Source organism: Haemorhous mexicanus, chromosome Z (genome assembly GCF_027477595.1).
Source record: "Haemorhous mexicanus isolate bHaeMex1 chromosome Z, bHaeMex1.pri, whole genome shotgun sequence".
Classification (NCBI taxonomy): Eukaryota; Metazoa; Chordata; class Aves; order Passeriformes; family Fringillidae; genus Haemorhous; species Haemorhous mexicanus.
Window position 1 is genome coordinate 35,395,045 of NC_082381.1, and position 7,531 is coordinate 35,402,575.

Consider the following 7,531-nt stretch of genomic DNA (forward strand, 5'->3'; position numbering starts at 1 on the left):
TGGCCGCGGCCCGGAGCGGGGGGCCCTCCCGGCACATCCCGGGCCTGTCACGAAGGACGGGTGGGGGGACGCACGGCTTCTGCCGGCTGCTCCTTCTTCCCTCAGGCGGAGGAGGGAGAGGCGCAGCCGGGGCGTGAGGCCAGCAGCAGCCGGGGGTGGTTCGAGGGCTGGAGACCTGCTCCGCCGGGTCGGCAGGAGCTGTACCGTGAAACGGCACCGGTGTCACTGAGTAGCTCCCCTCCACCTCCGGCTCCCTGCCATGCACTGCCTGCATAGTCCTGAAGTTGGTTGTCTACTGCCATTTTGCCTTTTCCCCTTTCTTTGCCTCCCAAGCCCCCACTGAGTAATCTGCTCTGGCAGCTCCGTTAGGCAGAGCCATGTCTATCTACATCAGGTAAAGTCTGCTTTCTGCGTTTTTTTAAGGAAAGATTTTTTAAGGAAATAATTATGAAAATGAGAAGTGATTTATCTTGTTAGAGCTGTGTCATTCCTGTCTACTGTCAACTAGGCAAGACTATATATAAAAGGGAGTTTCCTTTTTTTTTCTTTTTTTTTTTTTTTTTTGATGCCATGGAAGATCCAAGGAAGATTTTCCTTACATCTTTAATTTCTCAGCAATGTTAAAGACAAAATCCACCAAGCCTTTCTAGGATAAAAGCCTGCATCCTTGTAATTTCTGTGTCTCCTGTGACATTCAGTTTCCCTTGAAATCCTTAGATGAGTTGTAGGTTAGATGAGTGAGGCAGTGTCATTAGCAACGTTTTTAAATATGCTCTGTTATAAAATTTTAAACTTAATTCCTAATCAAGATGTAGCTTTTAAAGCGAGCACATGTATCACCGCACAATAAAACAACCCTCCCTAATGTAGTAAATATCATGGATTGCAATATAGATAAATTATTTAGAGACAGACCAAAATTTAGTCATGTTTACGTAGTATGTTATTTTGAAAAAGCACTCATAAGTGGGAATATATATGATACACAAAGTCATAATGTCTTGTGATAAATAAAAATTTTCCTTACAACCAAGTTCTGAATAAAAATCCACACACATTTCATTACACAAATGATAAAGTACTTTAGTTTTTAAGTTACACTGAGGTGTATCTGGATGCTCAATATTGCACTAATTTCCCTGAACACCAATGGCCAAGATAAAAGGTGCTTTTATTCTTAAGAGTGAATAGGCTGTTTAGCACAGCGTCAGATATTCCATTTTCTTTGAAAAAAGGTGGTGCTAGAATTCTGTCTTACTTGTCCCATTTTGCCTGTTTTTTGAAACACACATGAATCTCAGGAATCTTTGGAAATTAAAATCCCAGGAAACCTGGGCTTCTACTGTTCTGTAATTCTACTATTCTACTATTCTGCTTCAGTCTTGCTGAAGCATGCTTTCAAAATACATGTTTTATGAACTGGCTAAAAATTAGGTAGGCAAGGTTCCATCTTTCCTTTTCTGTTCATGCTGTGTCCTTAATTTTGCTTAAAGGTACTTTCTTTTAAGCTTACATTTTACCAGGATATAAATTCTCATGACCAAGTTTACCTTGAAAAGCCTTTTAAGAAATTTGTAATCTCCGTGTTTTGTTTAGAAGTTACCAAGGCTCTGTCCTGTAACTTCATCTATAGAATCTTACAGTAGAATTTTGAAGAAGAAGAAAAAAATATTTTTAAGGCCTTGTTATACTAAAATATCTGCTATCTTTATGCTGGGGAAATGATTGCATTTTTTTTTCTAATTCCTATATAGAAGTCACGAGTCCCAAATGTTGTACCTCTTGCTATCCTGTTTATTTGTTGAAATGCAAGGACAGTGTTGTTACAAGCTTTTAGATATGTAGTCTACTGTCTTGGTTGTTTCATTGTGTGAATAAAAAAAAATGAATATTCCCATGTCTAACACAAGAGGTCATACTCATCACACAGCTTGCTAGAAAACTGATAAACCAGGTTTTCACTTTAGTCTCATTGTGCAGTCTGGGATATTTTATCACAATTTTAAGGTATAAACTAAGAATTGTGGAGACTTTTCATTTTCAGAGCTAATAAACCTTCCCTTCTGTGGCATGATTAATGAGAAAGAACAGAAATTAGCTATTTGTTTTATCTTTCATTGCTAACTAATTTTGAAGTTCATTTTAAAGAATGAATGTACTTGTTTTCAGAAAAAAAAAATCTATTCTTCATTCAAACTTAATTGTTACATTCTTTTGTACCTCACATTAATTACTGTGGCAGCTCAGGATTGCCCAGTCATGCTAACATGGCAACAGTGAATGCCTATGAAAGAAACATTATCTGTTTGGGATAAAACTTTGGGGTTTTTCCTACCTTTTCATTATATACTGGGTGGGACTGCTCTTACTGATTGTCATAAGGCCTGTATCTGCTGTGCCAAAAAGCTTGATTTTACATGAGTATGTCTACATGCATGTGCATGCACACCTGAATATAAAGAGAGAAACAGTTACTGCAGATCTCACTTGATAATTATGATTAATGGAAATATTCAGAAAACAGATTTTTCTTTTCCTAACCTCTCTAATTGGAACAACAAGATAAATACTGCCAAGCAGTATTGAGCTAAACTGTATTAACAACAGGACTGGCAACACCACAGACACAAGAAAAATTATTTTTTTGGGAGGATAAAAACCATTATGAAATATTTGAAGTGACATGGATCAGCTGGTCATTTGAAAAGCTCACATAGCAACATACAACGGAGATACAACAAATACAGACTACAATAAAAGATATTAGAAAGCTACTTTGGCTGTTACCCTGTTGCCCCTACAAATGCCAAGCTCCTGTTAAAATAACTGAGAATTCTGAACTCATAATAGGCTCAAAAATATAGAAGGACAGTAAATAGAAGGAAACAGAGAGAAAAAAAAAAGCCTAGGAAAATTCCATTCTCGAAGCATAATCTGTACAACACCTAGAGTTTTTAAGAAAGCAGCAAAGGAAAAAGCCTTGTCCAATGAAAAAAAAAAAAAAACAACAAATAGGCATTGCAGAGCTCAATATTAGACTGAAAGGTGTCATTCAGTGAAGGCAGAGTCACATTAATAAAAACAGAGATAACACCAGGGTGATATAAGGTAATATAAGATCATTCAAGTGTATCTATACATCAATAAAAGTGCTCTTGAGACCATACCAAATAACTGCAAGTATAGCTGCTGAGATGATGGGCATGGAAACTAACTGCATGAACCACATGTGTAAATTACCTTTTCCATACCATCTAGCAGGGCTTTTGCCCACCAGACCCCTCTAACCTTCACCCCAGCAATGTCTGGTGTCATGTAATTATATACCCTAATTGGAATACCACCTCTGCTGTACCTATGCTTATTTCCAAGACCCTTTGATAATGTTCCACATTAAAGGGACAAGGAAAATACTATGACTCCATACAGATAATACAATTACATATTAGGAGGATGCTTGCTTTGCTGTTTCTACTTTTGATTTTCTACATGACTAATTTTCTGCACTTTCTTCTACTTCTCCAGCAACACCACCAATGGAAATGCAAGTCCGGTCCAGTTTGAAACCTTCTTTTGTATTTTGGGATGTGTAGGATGTGGCACATAAGGGCACTGGATTGATGATAGCTCTAAAACAGTAACAAAAGTTTTCAAGGCTGGGGATGTCTTCATTCATAGGAATGTAGCTTAAGAAATATCTAGAATTGCTGCATGCCCTTTCTCTAGTTAAGGGGCATTAAGGCATGGGGGTTTATTTTTTTTTTACTAAAAGCAGTTTTTATTTTTATTATACATATTGAAAATATTGAATGTGGTCCAGAAAATACCTGGTAAAAGTATTTCTTCACTTAATTCACTTTTCATCCTTTCTTGAAGGTCACACAAACCTAATGACTTCTTTTCTTTCCTTTGCTTTTTTTTCATTATCAAGGCATACTGCCGCCTTTAAAGAATTTCATAGCTAGCTAAATGCATCAACATGAATACTGTTTTAGCCAGCTGATTCAGGTGCTTAGCAGGTGCCTCAAATTATGTTTAATCAGACTGCCTTTTATTATGCTCACAAATTGTTGCCGTTTTGTAATGGAACTCAGATAACTCAGTACAATTATTGAAATGCTAATTTAATGGTAGTTTTTTCTATTTCAGCCTGTATAAGAGCACAGAGTGACTTTCAGCATATATGGGATTATCAAGTGTAAGAATTTACTTTTAACTGTGCAGGATGTCATTTTTGCAACATTTTGACCTGTTAAATACAGTGAGACAGCACTTACATCTAAATATAAGATTATACCTTGCAGAGGTGGATGTTAGCCATGCTTTTTCTCTCTGTAAAATATGTCATCTGTGATTCATGTAGCAATTGGTTCAAAATAATTAAATTTGCCCATGATTTAAAGATAAGGTTGTTGGGTTTTTTTCCCCCATAGATACTTTATCATCAGTGCTCTGTTTAGCTTTAAGAACAGAATTGCTATAGATTTGCATTTTCTTTGTTTTTTTTGGAAAGTTCCTTCAAGGTTACTTAATAACAAGTTCCCTTATTAGGCTGTAAAATGTGAAAGATGGGCATTGCTTTAATCAGGTGTTTATGAGTGCTTTCAAGTCTTTAATGGTAGGTTCTTCCAGCCCATAGCCCTCAGAATTCAAAACACATATAAAATGTAAGGTTGCTTCTTTGTGTTTATTGGGAGATTTTCTATTTGTTTCTGCATTCCTGATACCCTGAAAGACTGCAATTTCTGCAGCACATTCAAATCTCTTGTGACAAAAATCTGTTTGTTTAGTGCTGTCATCATCACATCTAGAGTTTTATGGATGTGCTCATAGTACACAAATATCAATGTACGTTGTGGTCCTGCTTACAGAAATTATTTCTTTAACAAGTCTGGAAAGTTTATGCACTTTCAGAACAAATGGAAGCAGGGAAAAGATGAAAGCAAATGTTCAATTTTATGTTACCTGCAGTTACACTTCCTACTAAATATACAGTTGATTGTATTTATGTGCTTTTTTTTCTAATTTATGAAATGGCTGGTTTGAGAAATGAGTTTGGAAAGAGCATCTCCTTCCTTCCAAGTTAGCTATGTCTGCAGTACTTTATTTTTACCCTCCTCTACCTTTCACATTTCCCTTTCTTCTCACCCTTACCTGCTGCAGAGGAAACAGTACACTCATGTTACTTGAAAGCACTTCTGAGGTGGTAGAAGACAGGGAAGCATTTATTAAAGTAGGGAGTTACTCAAACAGCTTCTGCTTCAAGCTGGCTCTGGCTGGGTAAGCTGTACAGCTAAACTATTTGAAGTGATATTCCAGAACTTGATGGGAAGTTTTATAAAATTTTCATTCCCTGAAGTATAATTCTTCTCACTTCTCTGGTTTCAATATTACTCAACCAAAAGTTTGCTGGTTTTTTGAGGAAAAGACTAGACAGTATTAGTTATCAAAACTAATTTTGAAGTGAAAGGAACAGAAAAAAACAAAAATACATTTGTGCTGTTTTCAGCTGTGGAAGAGTTAATTTTCTTCACAGTGTCTGTGTTTTGGACATGTGCTGAATACAGGGTTGATAATACAGAGATGTTTTTGTTATTGCTCAGCAGGGCTTACACAGATCCAAGGCCTTTTCTGCTGTTTGTTCTTGCATGCTGGTGAGGAAGCTGGGAGTGCATGAGAGGTTGGGAGGAGACACAGCTGGGACCAGTGACCCCAGCTGACCAAAGGGATTTCCAGACCATGTGAGGTCATGCTCAGTACATAAAGGTGGGGGGAAGAAAGAGGAAGGGGGAGCATTTGTAGAGATGGCATTTGTCTTTCCAAGCAAGCACCACACATGATGGGGCCCTGCTTTCCTGGAGATGGCTGAACACCTGCCTGCCCATGGGAAGCAGTGAAATAATTTCTTGTCTTGCTTCACTTGAGTGTATGGATTTTGTTTTCCCTATTAAACTGTCTTTATCTCAACTCGTGAGTATTCTGGCTTTTACCCTTCCCATTCTCTTCCTAATCTCTCTGGTGGGGTACTGAGCAAGCAGCTTCCTGGGGTTTGTTGGCTGGCTGGAGTTAAACTACAACTTCTCACATGAAATCCTACCCTATTCAGAACATAGAATTTCTACAGAATTACAATTAATTCCTTCCAGATGGGTAAAGAAATCTTTGCAACCCAATATATGAGATTAGTAGCTATTGTATTAGCGAAGTGGCTTTTAAAATACATAGAGCACTGCAGACTGCTTTAAAGAGTTTGGATAACCAGACAATTTCTCAACAGAACAACTACTTTTTAAAAAATATTGTTCTTAAATTAAAAAGTTATTATTCTTCACACATTCAAAATATAATCTACATTAGAGTAGTCTGATGCAAGCATTCAAAATATATAGACAGTGTGGTTTCTTCACCCTGACTAGTATTTTAGATTATTTATCTTTTCAGAAGATCAAAACCAAATTCAAATTGGAAAAGATCTTCCTATTTAAATTATGAAATCTCTGCTGTTACTGTTACAAAGTATGGCCTGAATGTTCTTAGAAAATTTTACTAATATCGAAAATTTATTAGTGTTGAAGCTGGTCTGAATAAAACTAGCTTTTTCTGTCTCAAAGAAGCCTGTCTTCTGGAATGGAAAGCCTTTCATAGTAGGAATCCATTTTCCCGTTTGTAATAATTACTGCAGAATGATCAAGGCACATAGGTAAAAGATCTTCCAGTTCTGTCTCAGGAAATAGCAGTGCAGGTGGCAGTGTTGAAAGCAACAAGTCTTTGAAGTGTTACACACTACTTTACAATGAAAAGTCTTTTCAAAAACATAATTCCAGTATTCAGCAAGACATGTTCTCTGATGGGTGGAGTGTCAACAACTACATGCACCTCCATGTACCTTGTTTCTAGGCCCTTGGTCTGCACTCTGGAGTTCGGGGATGTGGATTACAGGGTTTAGCAAGCCAGTGTGCAGAGCTTCAGCTAGCCAGAAGTGTGAACAGAGGACAAGGACACAATTACAAATCCAACACTTAATCAATGGTTCTATTCAGAACTCTCTCCAGATGGGGTAGAAGCATAATATTTTCCTTTAAATATCATCAGCTATTGTGTTCGCCTCTTAAATCTAAGATATATGTATCTGGATGTTCTTCGCTCAAACATGCTAAGAAAGAAAAGGTTATTTTCTTTTCTGCCACCCTGGATGAACTCCATCTCAGAGAGCAGGTCCTAAAAATCAAGCTGTATTTTAAGGGAAGAAACAACCAATCTCCTCCCTTATGAGGAACAGATTGGTTATGTCTGCTTATGACATTTGAGATGATTCATCAGGTCACTGAGCAGGAAGGTACCCAAGTCACATGTCTAAACAAAAATCAGTCACTCTCATCAGAATAGGAACAGGACCCCACCCCCACAGGAAAGGGCAGAGAGGCTCTTTAGCAGGCAGCTCTCCAAAAGCAGTGTGCATATACTCACCAAACAGCAGCAGCATCTAGTGCTGTCCCCTTTGGATGAGCCAAAGGAACCAGTTGGTCATTTC